The sequence below is a fragment of the Bombyx mori genome, chromosome 18 (assembly GCF_030269925.1).
Source record: "Bombyx mori chromosome 18, ASM3026992v2".
Classification (NCBI taxonomy): Eukaryota; Metazoa; Arthropoda; class Insecta; order Lepidoptera; family Bombycidae; genus Bombyx; species Bombyx mori.
In genome coordinates, this window is record NC_085124.1 from 11356290 (window position 1) to 11377484 (window position 21195).

Sequence of the window (21195 nt, forward strand, 5' to 3'; positions counted from 1 at the left end):
GATCCCGGTGGGCACTTCACTAATTTTCTAATTACCTCTCTGTCAATACTGTAATCAATGTTTTATGTAATCATTCATTAAATTCATCGACTTGTTTCGTAAGTTTTTTTTTATGAATCTTTACAAAAGTTCATGTGGTACAAAAATACGAATTAAATTTCAAATGTTTTTGTAATAACAATGTTACTTTATTTTGCATAATATTAACAACTATGCCCAAATTATACTCACTCGTAAATTTAAACCGTCAGCGAGATATTGGTAGGATCGATTAGATCTGTTTTGCCCTCTGGCTAACATTTTATAAATGCAACTGAGAGTTTTCAAATCTAAATTGGTTGTTTTTGTTTTGTGTTTTTGATTTCAATAAGGAACTGTTTATTATAGTGTCAAGAAACTCAAATTCGTTCTTAAAACATGCCATTCATTTCAACAGAGGGCAATCCATACAAAAACTTTAAGAGGTGCTCAGTCTCCTTACAAAACATTTCTGCATAATTTTTTTTAAATAAATATAAAGCTGTTTCCGACGCGGCCATTTCTAAACTGTAGACGTGCCAAAACTGTATTGCATCCTTTTCGTTACAAGATGCCTGAAAGAGACAGCATGTTTCCGTTAACAGAGTAAGGTAGCGTTATAGATTTGTGTTCGAGCTTTTTGTTGGAGTTAAAATAAATTTCTAAATGATGTAGTAAGAACGTTATTATTTCACAGAGTAGCACTTATTCAAAATGCAATATTTCATCTTAATTTGTTTTAAAATTTATGATCATGAAGTCTGAACGATGTCTTAATAGAATATGTAATTATTTTATTAATTTAGTTTTGTAAGAAAAAGAAGGAATCCATACAATTTGACATTATTTTTTAGTCAAACATGTATGTATTTTAAAGGCGGTTATAACGGAAATATAATTATAACGGAAAATTATGTTCAATTGCTAAGCTGCGCATAAAGAATAAACTTTTAAAGTTTCTATAGGCTATATATAGTACCGTATGAAGACGCCACGCGTCATTTCATTTTTGTTTGTCTTACATTGCGTGGAAACTTGCGCTTATCAATCTTAACACTTGAAGAATATAAGTTATCAAATTGTCACTGAGTAAGTAATTACATGTTACACTTAAGTAAAATCCGGAAGATGAAAACGTCTTTAATTATTATAGATTAACACCGAATATTATTAAAGTATCTACGTACTTTATTTCTTCTAAAATTGTCCACAAACGCTTTATGTTTAAAGGCATTAAACAAAAACCTTATATTTTATTTTCTACCTACAGCTCTTATGGGTTGTAGTATACTTTAATCAGTTTGTACTATTATTACGTATAAGTATTTCAGTCTGATATTTTGTCTCATTACTATTCTGTTATTGAATCGATTATTGAATTCGATTTATTCGATGTCTATATGCGAGATAATCGAATCACAAGCGTTGTATCCTGTTTGTATCAAGCACATCAGCATCGGCAAGTGGCGGCACACTCAGCGGACGGTGACAGCTTGTGAAAGTTCCGATCAGTGCATTTATCACGTAACCTCATCGTATACTAACTAATACGACTACAATTGAAATTCCGTAATCGATATTAGCATGTGTGTTTACGCGCTATCAATGTATTATTAAAAAAAAAAAAAAAAACTGTATAAACAATTTTAATAAAATATTTTCGCAATCTTAGCTTCATTGGTATTCGTAAATTAGGTTTTTATTCGGAATTTAAGTTTTTGTTGGTTCCTTTTAACGTAACGCCTGCCGCGATTCTCTTGCTAGCGGCTATCAATTGCTCCACATAAAATGTCCTAAATAAAGTAGACAAGCTCCTGTTAATGGCTTCGATGTGGTCGAGTACAGGGAGCACAGCGGGATGCAGACTGTTTAAGGAAATCAATCGGTTTCTAATAATAAAAAAAATTCAACACATAACTATGAAACGTCAAATTTATTGCAGATAATGATGCTTCTATAGATATAGAATATAGATGCTGTTATAGATACGCAATTTTAAGGCGACGCTAACATTTGTATTTCTATTTTAAAAAAACCAAAAACATGCACTTCGTTATTTCTGTATTACCTCATCAGTCGCCACATTAAATTTGTCATTAAGGATAAAACTACGAATCATGTTTTCGTTAAAGTTTTGTAATGATAAAATAATTCTAAACAGCCGTGTAATGTATACGTGCGCGACAATGTGACAACAGCATTTGACATTAACCGATGATTACATACAAGTGATCCAGATACGTTGCGATCTCCGACCATACGTAGTCATAGTAACAGAGCGCGCGCATTCCGTAAGAATCGGTAGCGCGACATTCGGACGTCGTGTGGCACAATAGTGCGCTCATTCGTTCACACGGGCTCGGTCGCTTGTAGGGATGTCCGAAATGCAATAAAGTATCGATATATATCAATATATCGGTATGATTTGACAGAGAATTTTCGTGCTAATCAATAGACATCATTTTTAATGACATTTTATGAAACTTTATAACACTTTTTATAAAATTTCAATAGTGTAATTTCATAAAATTTTGTGAAATTTCATAATATTTTAGAAAGTTTCATGAAATTTCATGAATATTCATCAAATTCATGAAATTTCATAAAAAAAAATTGTTTCCCGGGAACATATGTTTGTTGGTCTGAAAAAAAATATCGATTTTTATACCTTTTCGATGCTAGGAATTTTACATCGATGTATTGAAGTATAAAATATAGCTTAAAAATATCAATACATTGAAAAAATAATATCGATATTTCGATGTATCGATATTTTTTCAACAAGCCTAGTCGCTAGGCGGGTCCGCAACGTGGTAACGCGGGCTGCGCTTGCGATCCGTGCGAGGGAAAGAGAGAGTGGACCCACAGGTGTGCGTGAAGCCAGCCGGCACATCAGCTGTTCGGCGCTCGTGCCCGTTGCCTTGCACCCGCAATGACTCGCACGCCAGCCACTGAACTCGAGACGCACACTACACAGTGCTCGCCGATATCCGCCCGCGGATACACGCGCCCACCTCTACGCCGATGTGCTGTTCTCTCACTCTCTATGTTTGGTTATCGTAGTGGCGCGCCGATACCGACCTCTTTGTCTAATTAGCAGGTAGGCGCACGCTTCTATAAACTTGTTTCGTCGGCTGTGACGAATGCGATACGTCGACGAACACACATAACTGACCGTAGAAGTCGACTGACAAAAACCATAAAGCTATTTATTTAAATACAAATCGTAAAAACGCAACGAATGGCGGTTATCTAGAGACAAAGGTTACGCCCGGGGACAGCGATAAAAAGGACCGAAACAGGTTTCCGTGGCAAGGCATCTGGCACGCACTAATTGATATTGCATCCACTGACGTTCGTAATTATCGGACTTGAAATGGAGCTCGGTCGACTTAAGATTTCTGTCTGTGATACATTCACATCATTATTCACTAGAGAGAAGTATAAATAAAATACTGACACACGCGTAGAAAAACGGAATCGATCTTCGCCCGTTGTCAGAATGAGTAGACAGATTACTTTGCTTCATATAGAATACCTACCGAGTTGCATAATTGACTATTTTATTCGGTTTTAGCGAGCCAGAGACATAATTGAAATTAGTTTTACGGCCTAGTCTTGCGGTTTTTTATTGTGATTATATTATTTCCGACTAAGGTGTTATTTATTTGTCGACACTTAAATATTGTGTTAATCATCTGGTTTTTTCAATATGATGACAACAATAAACCAACAATATAAATTGTAGTTTTAATTATTATAATGCATAGCACGTTTTAATGTATTTGCTAAATTACATTCGACCTCATTTGGATGATATAGGGAGAAACATGTTTAATTAGTTATTGATAAGTATCGTCAAACGACTGTTAATGACAGTGCGATGTGTTTAGGAAAACAGAACGGGGCGGCGTACGAAGTAAGTAGGTGTATGAAGTAATCCATTCATATTATATGCTATTGTTGGAATAAAAACACGATATTTACTGGTGGTAGGACCTCTTGTGAGTCCGCGCGGGTGGGTACCACCACCCTGCCTATTACTGCCGTGAAGCAGTAATGCGTTTCGATTTGAAGGGTGGGGCAGCCGTGTAACTATGTATACTGAGACCTTAGAACTTATATCTCAAGGTGGGTGGCGCATTTACGTTGTAGATGTGTATGGGCTCCAGGAACCACCACCACTTAACACCAGGTGGGCTGTGAGTTCGTCCTCTCATCTAAGCAATAAAAAAAATTGGGTGCTTTAATGAAAATGCCATAATTATCACGATTGTACTATTTTTCATATTTGGTAATACTTTTCTCTGAATGCCATTTTCTATTTGGTCCGTCTATAATCTAGTTTATATTGAGACATGTTCTCATACGGAATAATCGTTGCAACGATGATAGATTAGCTAGTGACAAGGGCTACTCGAAAAAATAACGAAATATCTGTGTCAATTTTATTAAATCGAACAATTTTGTATTGTATAAGCACACTCCGTTTAAATACGAATGTGGTATTTATAGTTGATAGAAGTACCGCGCGATTGACTATGCAAATAAGGTCAAATACTTCGGAATATCCACTGTAATGAAAAGATATGTTTTACAATAAATTACCGACGTTCTTTTCAATCAATCAACTCACCGAATATAATTTGAATTTGTTTAACATTTCACGGTTTTATTTTGAAAGGAACCTTATTTTTTAAAAATTCTTTTTTCCGTCTCCCAGCCGTGTTACAGGTCTCGCTTCGACACTACCACCTGCCTCTATCTGAATCAACATCTGGCCGGGCCAAATAGTCGCGCCATCTCATCCTGCCGAGTATTAATTTGTTGGCTTCTATTATATTATTATCTTTAAGCATTTTGAAATTATTTGCATTACGGGTCGATGTTTTCTTTAAATAACACTAGCTGACCCGGCAGACTTCGTAGTGCCTCAATCGATAAATAAAAGACCTAAGCTTTTGTATAAAATAAACTTAAAACAAACAAAAGGAATCCGTCCGACGGGGGACACATCAGAGGGAAAAGAAAATTGTTATTTTTATTTAATTCCAAGCATTTTCATATTTATCTACCTTTTAAACCTTCTCTGGACTTTCACAAATAATTCAAGACCAAAATTAGCCAAATCGGTCCAGCCGCTCTCGAGTTTTAGCGAGACTAACGAACAGCAATTCATTTTTATATACATACATAGGTACAGATATAAATTATGCCGGTCGATAATTGTCTGATATTTTAAAGATAAAAAAAAAAAGAAAAATATTTATTCAGTGCTAAACAAGAGGCCAATAAAATAATGATATGGTACAGTTTACACTTAGTCAATGGCTATTCACAGTGTAATGTATTTATTGCATTTAAGCAATGCTTCGAGATTAATACATTCCAAAGAACGTCTGAGTGAAATTAATACAGGCAAAAGCTTTGTAGAAATTATTTAAGCATTTGTTCATTTGTTCTAAGGACACTGCATTTTTTTGAAAAAAGTTAACATATTGTCTGATTGCGTGAAATTAATCTTTATGTCTTTCTTCCCAGTATGTATCAATAGGGTATATGTTTGCGTACTCAGATCATAGTTTCTAATATCTACACGATATGCTAGACGGCCTCTTTGGTAGTGAAGTGATAATGACATTAAGTGAATAATGTAAAATTAAAAAAAAAAACAACTAGCGTTCGCCTAATCATTCAAATTAGACCGTAATCGTTGGTATCTTAAGATTTAAATTCATTGTATGTGTTACGTTTTCACTTATTTTGTTGAGATTTTGAGGACAAAAATTGGCTATTTCAAAATTGGTTTATTAATAACAATAAAACTGTTCAATAGATACTAAACAGGCTGACAAACAGACGAGACAATGGTATGTAACTGTTTTGCGTTTACCTACATAAATTATAGATACTTTATTTAATAAATAATGTTCGTGAAAGAATGAACCTAAAGAAGAAGCAGCTGGTGCGCGCCTCGCCGCGTCATCAGATTTTAGTTTGAATCATATTGCGTGTATTTAATACATTAGAAAATACAAAATATCGATCGAGATTTTTAAGCACTACCGTCTCGATTCTGCCATTAATCTTCATTATCACGAACGCTTCCGTATACCCTATAAAGCTTACAACAATAATGAGTGTTAGGCTTTTAATAAAAGGTCCAACAGCGGAGCAAACGCGCCCTCAAATCAGGTAAAATAACAAGAAGATATTATTATGTAGATTTAAATAATAAAACTGTTTTTACCTTAAAGACAGGAAGAAGTTAGACTGTCATTATGCCAATGTCGCGTCGTGTACGGAGAACTAAATTTCCTCGTACCATACGAAGGATATGATGTGTGATTAATCTAAGCTACTAACCTTAAGTTATCCTTATGCGATGTTTACTTTTGCAAGGAAATCATTTTGAAAAATTTGAAAATGAAACGTAAACAAACATTTTTTTTAAGGTTTATTTTTAAGTCTATTTGTTTTACCAATACCGCTGTACTAAGGTGGCGAGGATAGTGACGAAAAAAAAAAATTCTAAAAAAATTCCATATTTTTTTAGTTAATCAAGGAATGTTTATGGTTTATAATAAGATTATAGAGGTTTCCGTAAATTAAGGCTGGTGGGATCCTGGTTATTCTTGACACACACACATACCCATCCACACACACACACACACACACACACATGCACACACACACACACAAACGCGCGCACACACACCTCTATATATATATATATATTCTGTACCGTATGATCCGTGGGGAGTGCTCTGAGGATTGTTTGAGATTATTCCAGCATCTCGGTTTTACCATCGCACCACCCGCCCCCGGACTAGAGCTCATCCATACTACCTGGAGCCATTACTTTCATCCACAGTGCGTTTCAGAGATATTTTTTGCTACGTACCATCTGGCTTTGAAATGAGTTCCCCTTCACGGTGTTTCCCAAGCGTTATGACATGTCCTTCCTCCTCCTCCTCTTCCTCGTTCCTCTTCAAATGAGGCTTGCGGAGAGTACTTAACTGTAGGCAGTGGCTTGGCTCTGTCCCTGGGTATTGCTGAAGTCCATAGGCGACGGTAGCCCTCATCATCAGATGGGCCGTATGCTCGTCCGCCTACAAGGGCAATAAAAAGAGGCTATTCCAGCTACGCTCTGACTGGTAGATGAGCTCACGGGCTCAACATTCGAGAGTTTTCTAGTCTACCACCGCAGAGTCTACCACCGGACGGAATTGCGACCCACTGAGAAGATCCATCGAGATCATATTTAAAAAAAAATTGACAACATTCACTTACTGCAAAATAACAGGTCCGACAGACGCCCTGTTTGTATTACAATAAATCCGTTTGTGATAATTTTATAAAATTCGCCGGTTCCCAGGGCCATATTTCATTTCGATTTGATGTTTTGTGTGTACAAGAAAAGTGTTAATTAAAAAGATATGTTTCTATAGGTTACACTGATAATTATGGTTGTTTATGGTAATTTCGTCGTATCCCTATCGTATTAAAAACAATAAACCTCCATGATTTGTTTGAGTTGTTTTTTTTAATAATATTAATATAGTTGACAATTTTGACATTGTACCTAGTATTTTTTTAATACTTAACCCATAAAGCGACGTATTAAATCATATCAAGAAGTTAGTTCTCGAACATATTTCTAAGCGTTTGTGTCGGAGAGTTTGAATGACTGCGCAAAAACGCGCGTATCACGCCTATTGCGTTTCCCGCGCTATAAAATTAAATAACGCGCGTAGCAACAATCCCACGAGTCGTATCCCGCAATGCAGCGTATTATTTCAGTGATTTCCGCGCGACCAATCAGCCACAAATAAGATTAGGCGGGCACGACTGCGAACCACTTACTTATTTACATCATATATATGTATTTATGTAGGCATCGTATCGCCTTAGCTTTGAATTCGTTCCATATTTTCTTAAACTTGGTGGAGAGAGTTTTTTTTATTATGAATTAAGTAACTTATATACGAAATTATATGTTTGTTATGCTTATTCTATGCAATGTTACGGTTTTCAATGTTGATTCCAAATGTTTAAGATCGAAAGTAAACAAATGAAATACCAGAAATATTAAAATGTACGGTTTCCATTTTTCGGAAATCGCATTTGTAATAAAGTATGACTTATACGAACATAAAAGCGTCACTTAAACAGCATTAAGATCATTTTTATTACGAACGAATACCTACGGTGAATGTTGCAACGGTTAGACTTACCTTTTGTAAACAACGGAGGCATTTCTACGAAACCTTATTAAAATCAGGTCAACCTACAGCGTAAGTAGCCGAGTTCCGGAAAGTATGCAGGGTAATAATGTACAATGATTATGTTCTTTTGACTAGCCGTTGTATAGGTATTCATAAACATGAAAACACATGAAATATGTATCTTTAATTCTGGTACGATTTTTTTTTGTATTGCCCTTGTAGGCAAACCAGCATACGGCCCACCTGATGGTGAGTGGTTACCGTCGCCCATGGACTTCAGCAATGCCAGGGGCAGAGCCAAGCCGCTGCCTACCGCAAATTGGATGGAAGTAAGATATCGCTATTATTGTTACGTAAACGAGATAGATTTTATATCTGAACCGGCTGATGTTGTGTTGACATTGTATTTTGATAGAACAATTTGTCTCTGTTTCAAGAACAAAGGGAGACAGACGTACGCTTCGACGTGTTTGTGGTATTCAAAGTGGACATATCATTTATAATTGCAAATGCAGTATTATAAGAAGAAACAGATAAGTTTTATTGGTAAGAGTTACCTATCACTAAACAGTCTTGCTGCTTGCTGCTATTAAAGTGCACCTTTAATAAATTTGAGAACGGCTGGACGGTAATGGATCTTTTCAAAAGATTACTTCAGTAGGCTTTTCGGGAAAAAAAGGTTTCAAAAGCGGTAGGCATTAGGATTAGCGGTAGGCAGCGACTTGCCTCTGCTCCTGGCATTGCTGAAGTCCACGGGCGATGGTAACCGCTCACCATCAGGTGGTCCGTGTGCTCGTCCGTCTACAAGGGCAATAAAAAAAAAGCTGCCCGCATATTTTGATAATTCTTAACATGATCGATGATTACCAATAGAATTAAAATTTGAAAAGAAGTCGGTCGTGTCAGCCTGTCTTAAGAAATAGTTGAATATCGAGTTCTTTTGTTTGCATTGCATGAATCATGACACGAAAAATGTGTACTAAATTTTGATCGATACGGTTTATTAATACTCGTAATACCTCAATGACCTACCTATATGTAATACATGTCAGGAAAAATAAAAGCTGCGAAATATTCAAAGATCCGTGTTATGGAACGTCGACAACCCATAATTTGACCATAACTTTACTGGTGGTAGGACCTCTTGTGAGTCCGCGCGGGTAGGTACCACCACCTTGCCTATTTCTGCCGTGAAGCAGTAATGCGTTTCGGTTTGAAGGGTGGGGCAGCCCTTGTAACTATACTGAGACCTTAGAACTTATATCTCAAGGTGGGTGGCGCATTTACCTTGTAGATGTCTATGGACTCCAGTAACCACTTAACACCAGGTGGGCTGTGAGCTCGTCCACCTATCTAAGCAATAAAAATAAAAAAATTGCCCAAAAAATTATAATTTAAAGATTAGTGTAGTTTATTCTACCTCTATTATATTATGTCACCATTAAAATTACTAGACGTATCTCTATAAGTCACAATAATACAATATTCGCATTATCATATTAAGTTTTTTGAGGCACCCATGTCATTTTATTACTTTTATGCCAAAAACGTTCCCTACACTAATATTTTCACGGATAATAGTGAGATATTTTCCCGTTTAGTCAAAGCTTCCCAAAGGGATAAAAGAAATCGATAAGTTATTAGGTATTATGATTACACACACACATCCATTTGATCATATTCTGTCACTCCTTTATTAAGTATTCTTACGTATTCCAATAATAAATATTGGCACTTTGAGTTTACTGTACTCACTACGCCTGGAGTATTTTTATTAGCTGACGATAGCACGTGTATATCACTACGCATTTTGGGAGATGAGGTCGTAATATCGATTCTGTAAAGTGCGGCAGTAATAGACAGAATGGAGGTATCAACTGGTTCCTCGCAATGCAAAATTATAATTCGCGTAATTACTGGTGGTAGGACCTCTTGTGAGTTCGCATGGGTAGGTACCACCTCCCCACCTATTTCTGCCCTGAAGCAGTAATGCGTTTCGGTTTGAAGGTTGGGGTAGTCGTTGTAACTATACTGAGACCTTAGAACTTATACCTCAAGGTGGGTGGCGCATTTACGTTGTAGATGTCTATGGGCTCCAGTACCTAACCACTTAACACCAGGTGGGCTGTGTGCTCGTCCACACGTCTAAAGTCTAAGCAATAAATAAATAAAAACCAGCAAGCAGGCCTTTTACTAAGTAGTAGATTTTTTCCTACCTAAGCTGATAGCCTTGAGAGGCTATGTCAGCGTAACCTAATCGGTAGGTGAGTTCACGGGTTCAAATCTGACGACCTTGCTAACACTAACCCTAGCAAGAGCAGTGCTTCGCAGAATCTACCACCGGATCGGAAAAGCGACTAAGCTCATCTGTGTCGGAGGGTTAAAGTAGTAGGAAGTAGAGTTGATAGATCTAGTGCCCCAGTACAAAAAAGTTTCCTTTTAGGGCTTAGCAGCCGCCTTTTGTGAAGAATGCTACTTTACAAAGATAGAAATTACTGGTCTGTAAGAACATACGGCCCGAAATACCTTTAGCTTTAAATTGGGCTTATATAAGACTTTCGGACATGTATGGTGAATGGTTTTTCACAGCACTAGCAACGGGAGACATCCCTAAGAAGAAAGGACAGGCTGTCAGACGGAGAGATAAACGTCATGATAAAATTGCGTTCTACGATTTAAAAGGTTTAAAGATATAAAAACCATTTGATTATAATCAATATACGATTTTAGGGTGCGTGTGGTAGGACCTCTTGTGAGTCCGCACGGGTAGGTACCACCGCCCCGCCTGTTTCTGCCGTGAAGCAGTAATGCGTTTCGGTTTGAAGGGTGGGGCAGCCGTTGTGACTATACTGAGACCTTAGAACTATATCTCGAGGTGTGTGGCGCATTTACGTTGTAGATGTCTATGGGCTCTAGTAACCACTTAACATCAGGTGGGCTGTGAGCTCGTCCACACATTTAAGCAATAAAAAATAAAATAATAATAAGTGCTTCCTATACTGCAGTTTGTTCAATCCGCAACGGCGACAGATGACAGGATATTTCCTAAACATGAGCAATCCTGAACGCATGCTCGGTTTAATCAAAATTAGAAAAATTAATTGTTTTTAATAATACCTTTACAGGCGCTTCGATCTTCAGGAGTTCAACGCAAATTGAGAATGCAGCTTCGACACTGACAATAATCGGCTAGAAGCTCAGGTAACTCTTAACCTATTTTCTTATTTCGAACTTATTAAACAAATCTCTTTATAATGTACATTAACAAACGTGCTAAAGCTTGCAATAAAAGCACGTATCACAATGGGGAAATTTCTCATATTCTGTAGACGTTCGAAGGAGTATTGCATATGGACTTTCGTAGTTGGTGCCCGAACTCATGCTATATAGAGAACCAAAATATCTATTGTAAGGGCCTAGATGAGATCCTCATGAATAGTAATCAAAGAACCTGCGTTTCATCACCAAAGTGTCGGGCTATACATAGACAAACTACAATACTTTTGCAGTAAGGAACAAATGAGTTAGTTCGTAAACTTCATCAAGACCAGATTAACAAAGTTTTACGTAAGTTGAATTATTTTTCTTTTTTGTTCTGTTGTTTTTTCATTACATTCCATCGTGTCGAGATTAATTGAACCACTTGTTGCTAAATGAATCTTATGTAAACATTCTTAACGTTTTTTTTTCGGTATACTTTTGTTTATCATATCATATTACATTTCATTTGGTTTTTTTAAATCTTTCTCTGTTCTCTATTTTGACTGACTCGGTGGAGCATAGTTAACGCCTCTGGCTATTACTGCGAGGGTTGTGGGTTCGATTTCCACATTGGGCAAACATTCGTTTAGTTAACAGGTTTGTTTGCTCTTTGTCTGGGTGATTATTTATTGTCTATATATATATATATTAACGTAAATAAGTACATATATGTTTATATAATAGACTCCGGGCTGGATGACCGTATAAATTCCAAATCACCAATTTTTCCTATATGGCTTATTATATCTTTGTTTCTATTTTTTTATTGCCCTTGTAGGCAGACGAGCACACGGCCCGCCTGATGGTGAGTGGTTACCTTCGCCCATGGACTTCAGAAATGCCAGGGGCAGAGCCAAGCCGCTGCCTACCGCTTAATACTCTCCACAAGCCTCGTTTAAAGAAAGACATGTCATAGCGCTAGAGAAACACCGTGGAGTACGTGTCAAAAAATACCTCTGGAAACGCACTGTGGATGACCGCAGTGGCTCCAGGTAGTATTCTAAATTTATTCCTACTTACTTATCACGCGGGTAGGTACCACCCCATTCTGGGTTATGATATCGGACAACCGCTATTCAATAGAATATTTTGACCTCATGCTTCAAGATTGGTGGCGGTATTTACGCCCGATAATTCGTTATATAGGTTGGGCTGTGAGAACGTTTTCACGTCTAGTAAATAAAATTGATTGATGCGTCCCTTAGAGAATTTCGGATACATTGTATCCCTAATTTACTATTTGGTCATTAATCAACAAATAAATTCTTACATGCAAAAGACTAACCTTTTAGCATTGAAATTGAATAAATAATTGAGTTATTTTATGTATAAAATTTATATGACTTCAGTTAGAAAGTTCAATAGGCATTGTGGTGAGTGTGGCCTCAGTCGATGAAATGACTGAAAGATCTTTTCAATATATGCTAAAGTACTCAAATATAAAATCTTTCTAGGACGTACTTCCAAATTTAAAATTATTAAAAATTAAATTAGCAAGGCACACGAGAACTACTTTAGAATAACACGCGTATTTCGAATTTCAATAATTTGGAATGAATGTAAGTATATGTCTATTAACTAACAAAGGGGTTAGGCTTATTTATAGCATATTAAAGGAAAGATTTGCATCTCTTCTATATCGTTCCCTCACTACTGAGGATCGCGACCATATGCGACGTACTTCCAATGTGCCTGATCATGGGTGGCATGGACTGCATGGTACAGACTACCACCGAGTGCTTCTCTTGCTAGATCTGACCATCTGGCTGGTGTTCTGCCCACGGCGCGCTTGCCTTCTATTCGACCCGTAATTATGATTTGCATAGGAGTATTTATTTTGATTTAAAAAAATCCGTGAAGGGTTTATGCAATATTTTTAATGCGTAGCTCGGCGTAATTCATTGCTGGAATATTGATGTCGTGTCGTGACATTTAGTGGCCTTTGTTTTAAATCAATTATATTTGTTGAATAACCGTATGATTTCATAACAACGTATTACGTCATTCGTTGTCTTCTGTAAGTTTATTGATGTTAGCTCGGTAGGATATTTGGTAAATTGATTTCAAAGCGAAAACATTTTATATCGCAGAAAAAAACAAAACATAACAAACAAATCGAAGTTGAACCGAATTATTGGTGAAAATTTATTTTCCAAATCTGGATTTATTGTTGATTTTAATAAAGATAAAATAAAATTTACTATAGGCCATTTTAATAACTACACAGCGATTTAAAATTTAATTAGGAGTAGCGCATAAATTAGAGGATAAATTTATCGAAGATACTTCGGATTAAAGCAACGTCTACTTTTGGACTCCGCAAAGTCAAAGCTGTTGACCGAGTACCAGGATATGACCCGCCCGACATTTCCCACTAGTGGGCAAACCTATTCCCAGACCCGTGAAAGAAGGTTCATATTACGCGCGTATTTACACAGACATTGAAAATACGATTTAGTAAATTGTGTACGGCTTTTTCATTTAAATTTACTTCTTCGAACTAACTAAATCAAATGAAATTATTATTAAAAATATGATTAATTAAAATATAATATTTTTTATTTATTGCCCTTGTAGGCAGACGAGCATACGGCCCACCTGATGGTGAATGGTTACCGTCGCCCATGGACTTCAGCAATGCCAGGGGCAGAGCCAAGCCGCTACCTACCGCTTATATGATAAATATTAAGATCCACTTTTAAACTTCATATTGGAATTCGAATTTCACGTTGACGTATGAATCGGATGTCTTTCCGAGTTCAATTTCTCCCACACAGATAAACTCGCGCTATGCTATACGGATCTGTGTAACACGTGCAATAAATACTTCGTGGCGATAAACCCATATTATAATACGACGTATGAAAAGAAATCTCTGAAGCAAAATTATTTGAGACTGTATTTTCTCGACTACGATCTGCGTTTTATGTATTTTGCAAAAAAAAAAAAAACAGCCAAATGTTTAAATACAACACAAAAATCTTGAACGTAGGATTATTACGTCCTTAACCCAGTATTCAGCTTTTGCAATCTACGTGATGTTCAGATATTAATAGTACAAACGATTCGGTAGATAAATTACATTGTTAATTTATTTTGTATGTTTGAACCAGAATCTCTTCTTCTTTTTCTCCACCTTATCCCACTAGGTGGGGTCGGCACAGCTAATTTTTCTCTTCCATTCTCTTCTATCAGCCGTCATCTCAACACTCACTCCTCTCTCTCTCATATCGTCATTCACACACTCCATCCATGTCTTCTTCGGTCGACCTCTTCGCCCTCTACCTTGGACTACCATTTCCATACATCTCCTAGTCACATGCATCTTCTCTCTACGCATCACATGTCTATACCACGCTAACCGTCCACTCCTTAATTTGTTGCTTACCGGGGCCACTTTCACACTTCCTCTGATATACTCGTGTTTGAACCAGAATCTGCCTTATTAAAATTATACGTCGCGCATAAGTCATGCATGGAATGTGGTTTCAAGTTAATCTTTTTAATAATGCAATACGAATAGCTGAAATAAATCGAACAATTTCTTGTTTCGTTTGATTCTTAAGCGTCAGTCGCTTCATGAAAGTGTTCTATTGGAATTTGGCAGTATTTCAATAAAACCCTAATCAGATTTCTTATAAATGACACAATGAAAATATATTTGCTCTAAAGCCACATCAGAATTCATTAGCACAGATTGCACAGATAACACACATCAATTTGAATAATCTGTACCAAAACGTTTACAAATAGTTTTATGAGCTACTATATAAATTTATTTATTCAACATATTCAATATTGTATTAAAATTAAATAATAATTTGTTAAAAAAAAACATAAGAAAATTTAATCTTCGATTATAAAAGTTAGCAAAGGAGATCCTAAAAACACTTATCGATATTCCATTGAACTTGTCGATGATAATTCGATCCAGCGTTTTGTTAATTATTTATTTGAGCATTCCGTCTCTTGTGCGTGGGTGTCATAAAAGGAGACTAAGGTCGTAAAAGGCCAGTCAAGACGAAGAGGTGAATCTAGTACCATCGAAATCTTTAGAAAACGAAGCATCAGAGAATTGCGACCGGAGAAACATCTGGGCTTTCTAAGAACACTGTTTAATCTATATATTAATACGTGAAGCAAAAACTTTGTATCCCTTTTTACGAAAATTGCGCGGACGGAGGAGTATAAAATTTTCCACACTTATAGAGAATATAGAGAAGAAGTGCACAATGCTAATATTTTTTTTAAATAATGTATAAAAGATACATTAAATCAATAAAGAAAACATTACACACACTACATAATATGTATTTGACGCACACACGCATGCATACTATTTATTGTCAAACTTTTGTTCTTGACGTCTGTTGTCAAATTGAGAATAGATTAAATATTGTTTGTCTTCGTTAATATTTTTATAGTGTAGTTTTGGCGAAATTTGTGATTATAGAAGTATAAAATACACACATAATAGTGTACAAACTTACAATCCCAATTAATTATAGTCGAATTTCGACTACTGCGGGACCTCTAGTATCTACTAATCCCTAAATTAGTGAAATGTCACTCATTATATTGCATTCGTAATCACGGGATTTAATCTGTCATTTGCAGTTTTTAAACATTGGCATGTTTGCAAGTGTCTGAAAAGCTATCGACGCCATGTCAATAACAATGTGCTACAGGTTTGGGGGTGGATCTTGGCGAATGTATGATAAAATTTTGATCTCATAGTCTTCGGTGAGCTTGAAAGCAGGTGGATCGTGAGCTCGGTCATCTAGTAAACAAATATTGTTAACATACCAGCCGTGAGCACACATGAACACTGGTACGTGTACATTTACGAGAAACACGCGTGTCACAGCCGGGCCACAAGCGGAAGTGTTGTAACAAATAAACTCGCAAACTAGAAAAGAAAAATAAACGGCCTTTGGTCAGTAATAAAATATGATGTAGGTACCAGTTGCCTTCTTCATCTTACTAGAAAATTACCCTGAGTATTTATAAACATATCGAAGCTAGATTCTACGTTATTAGTGCAAAATTCTATTCATTTCGTCGGCCTTATTGCCTACTTTATCCGGCAGTAGTTATTACATAAAAGGTTTACGACCAACAGACGTCATCCGAGACGAGATCTTTAGTTTCTCTTCCAAATTTATCATTCGTCTTGTTCTAGCGTGCACCGACATTGATGAGTGGAAGCGAGACGGATTTTATTAAGTTAAGGTATGAAGATGCAGTAATTTCGGGGTCTGTGAAATGCACGATTTCCTTTGTACAGTCTAATGGAAGAACGGGGTCGCGATATAATATTTGCTCGAATGTTATTTTGTTATAGAGCTTTTTTTTACATAGACTTTGCGCTTTTTTTTTACTCTCAAGCACATCTGCGTATCTTTCAAATTATTCGGGAACTTGTCTAGTTATTCTGAGCTCTGCAAGTAAATGGTAAAGAAAACCAGTAACACTTTACACACACTATTATTTTAACGGGTTCTTACCACGATTTTGACATTTAATGAGTTTCCGATACGTAGTGTATATATTGAAGTGCCTATAATGTAGTGCTTATAATGTAGTGCTTATAATGTAGTGCCTATAATGTAGTGCCTATAATGTAGTGCTTATAATGTAGTGCCTATAATGTAGTGCCTATAATGTAGTGCTTATAATGTCGTTGCCTATAATGTAGTGCTTATAATGTAGAGCCTATAATGTAGTGCCTATAATGTAGTGCCTATAATGTAGTGCCTATAATGTAGTGCCTATAATGTAGTGCCTATAATGTAGTGCCTATAATGTAGTGCTTATAATGTAGTGCTTATAATGTAGTGCCTATAATGTAGTGCTTATAATGTAGAGCCTATAATGTAGTGCCTATAATGTAGTGCCTATAATGTAGTGCCTATAATGTAGTGCTTATAATGTAGTGCTTATAATGTAGTGCCTAAAATGTAGTGCCTATAATGTAGTGCCTATAAATGGGTTGTGTAATGTAAGTAGATGCGATAGTGAAAAACCATAATGCCACTGGTCATTCGATTGCTGTATGTACATACAAATGTGATGATTTAAGCATTAACTTAACCATTGACTGTAAATAGATGAACTTTGGATGGCATCCGTGCTGTCTGAGGCACAGCAGTTTAGTGAAATCAAAGATGGCAACACCATTTATGATTTATAACTCATCGTTTTTTTTCTGTTACAATTTTGATGGGCAAGTTGGATACATAAAACACCGAGTCGAATCAAACTGGTTTCATAACACTTCGGTACTACTTATATAAAATGTTAGTAAGAGAGGTTTTATAATTGCCTAATAAGTAGACAAATCACGTTTCATTTTGGTCTCGATTGCGTTTTGTTGACAATCGCTGCGAGCTCTGACAACACAGGGCCTCTTCTACGCCGAGTTCGTTGTTGTAAAATCGCTTTGTGAACCATCCATCGGCGGGTTAATACTATTGTACATCCAAGTTAATTATTTATTTATTAAGTTGCACCAACAAAGTGATCATCAATACAAAACATTGGACAATTCACAAAAGTTCATGACAGATGTCACCTCAATTATAGGTGCAATGGACAGTGCATTAACATCAAAAATAAAAAAAATATATACAACTAAGATTTGATTACATTTCATGCATTGCTTAAGATTAATTTATATTTAATTGGGAGATGATCCGCGACAGATTTTTCCTGTAAGTTGTGAGATAATTAGAAAAAAACTATTTCTATCTATCTATTTCACTTAAAATTAGTTCAGCGCAATCGGACAACTCCGAAGGAACATTGACGGAGACCGCGCTACCGTGGACATTATTGTAGTCCCAAAGGATTCTGTTTCGGTTAATTACATGAAAAATGGCAATGTATACGTTATGTGCAATCGAATCGCGACCTTCCTCGGAACATGGGGATAACAAAAACATTGTTCTGCTTTGCGAATTGTTTCCAGACTAGAACGTTGTTGAACCAATAACTTTAGAGAAGTAATAAGCAATTAGGTTCAATTGTGATTTTAAAAATTGTTGATCATATATAATAACCGGCAAACTTCTTGAGCATTTGTTGACGTAGTGGGGGTAAGTTTGCGCATGGTACACTCACGTGCAAAAACATTATTTACTCTGCGTCATAATGCAATTAAATTATTAAAATCAACATATGTATTTATTTATATATTTATTAGAACATCAACAAAACATATAGGTTAATAATTGTAATAATTTAATCTTGGGGTAAAATAGATATTCCTTCTATTAAGTCAAAACTAGAGCTGTTGCCAGGTCTTGGTTCAGTTGAAGCGAAGCTGGTATTTGTAATTTTTTTTTCGTTATCATAATCTTGACCATCATCATCATCACTGTTTTCATCACCCGAGTCGCTATCATCGTGATGAGTCGATATAGGGCTCATCGGCGTAGTTTACAACTCGGTCGATTCGGTCTTCTTTTTTGTCTATACTTAATTAATTATTTTTTGAAGATATTCGATTCGTAGTAATCGAATGTTACTTTTTTCATTTACCAGCTTCCGATTATTTTCTGTTCTTTTTTTCCATCTGAAGCCTAGCTCTTTCATAATTCGTCGTAAGCTTCATTCCGAGCCATTAAAATTTATATCTTCTTTAAATTTTTCGAAGCCTTTCTACGGTACGGAGTTTCGCTGCTTGTTATGTAGTTATTATGATTACATTTTTTTATTACAGATTGAACGAAACTATCCATTCCGGTAACTTTCTTCTTCCCTGATCTTTTCTTACCCGGATTCCGAAACACGGCGAGCAAGCCAGAGCCTTTAGCTTCGTTAATAATGCACCTAACAGTACTCACTGATGTTTTTGTTGCTTCCGAAGTCTGTTTTAATTTTTCCATATCATTCTTCCCCTGTTTTATAATGAAGCAATATACGTCGTACACAAATTTTCTACCCTTTCTTTTAAGTACTACACCAGTTTGTCACGGCATAGTGTATGTTTTATAAAAAATCAACAAACACTCAACAAATAGCAATGGCAACAAAGTCCACAAGCAATTATAACAAATAACTTAACGATTAATAACGATAGACTTTCCACTGTACGCAAGCGTACTTTTGGGAGCAAGCGGAATGAGGGCGCGGTGCGGGACGCAAGGTTCGACTGATCTACCAATAACGCGCTCGATACGATTTCCCCTGCCGTCGCGCCTCACCCTCACCACCAAAGTGATCTAAAATTCGGTTCTGCGCAGTCAAGGTCATTTGCTCAAGAAGTTTGCCGATTACTATATTTAGATTATAAGTTTAATCCGCAGCGACCGTTTTAACTAATATTAATGCGAGGAACTGCGAGCACTCTTGCCTATCATAAATTATTTAAAATAAGGAATCACTTATATTTAGATAATGTATTTAATAAAGGATCAAAACAAAATGACTTGAATACTTTTAAATAAACTCAGGCCAGACATTGTCAATGTAAAAGGACACGAGCCAGCAATTCCCACCAAGTAACCCGCCATTACGCAAATTTACAAATTTTGCGAGTTCAGATTTTATTATATGATGTTATTCGTACAATGTGTGAGCCGTACGTCAAGACGAGTTACGGGTTTTTTTTTAAATAAAATTTGTGTCTTCTAACGGGATTTGAACGCAGGCATAGTCGCATCCAAGCGATAAACGAGCACGGTAGTTGGGTGACTTATCTTTTACTGGTGGTAGAACTTCTTGTGAGTCTGCACGGGTAGGTACGACCACCCTGCCTGTTTCTGCCGTGAAGCAGTAATGCGTTTCGGTTTGAAGGAGGGGGCAGCCGTTGTAACTATACTTGAGACCTTAGAACTTATATCTCAAGGTGGGTGGCGCATTTACGTCGTAGATGTCTATAGGCTCCAGTAACTACTTAACACCAAGTGGGCTGTGAGCTCGTCCACCCATCTAAGCAATAAAAAAGGCCACTTTTTTGATAATTAAAAGAAATATGTTATCCAAAAATCTATAAAGTTAGACATAGGTGAAAACGATTTTGTGATAAAAAAAGAAAAACCTATTCGCTGGTAGCTTAGGGGCTATTCCAGATACGCATGGACGGATAGGTGAATTCACGGGCTCAACCTGAGAGAATTTGCTAACACTAGCCCTAGTAAGAAAAGTGCTTCGCAGAATCCACCACCGGATCGGAATCGCGATCCACTGAGAAGATCCGACGTGAAACACAGCGGGCTATACAATTTTGAAACTAAAAAACAGCATACACTGAACTTTCAATAAGTACCTTACCTATTTACAACGTTGACTTTTAGAAGACTATTTCTTGGTAACAGGAAATGGCTTTCGAGATAATCGATATATTTTGCATGTATTTAAACAAAAGCAGGTGCATATAAAGTTGTCGCACCTGTTAAATTATACAAAGCTGTTTAAAAAAATACTAGTTGCTAATTGTGAGTTGCCTAATTGTGAGACTCTTTAATTTCTATGCAAATTTTTCAAAAGCTGTTCTCGTGTAACCCTCAGTTTTCAATAATTAGGAACCTAAATATACCTAAAAACAGTCACGATCATTGGTTATTTCTGTAAAGTTTATATACATGTATATCGTTTTTCTTAGAAGGTTCTGGGTTACTTTGGTCACATTGCTCGGCGGCCACCAGAATACCTTGAAAGATTGACTGTGGTAGGCAACGTAGAA

General features: G+C 36.4%; 1 protein-coding gene across 1 annotated transcript in view; it reads left to right on the forward strand.

The window, feature by feature from the left end:
- Window positions 1-2998: 2998 nt before the first annotated feature.
- The window catches only part of LOC101744991 (uncharacterized), a 133824-nt gene continuing 115627 nt past the window's right edge, over window positions 2999-21195 (forward strand). The window contains exons 1-2 of the mRNA XM_012692211.4: window positions 2999-3118; window positions 11372-11447. The gene's annotated coding sequence lies outside the window, so the exon portion shown is untranslated. The remainder of the gene's footprint in view (window positions 3119-11371; window positions 11448-21195) is intronic.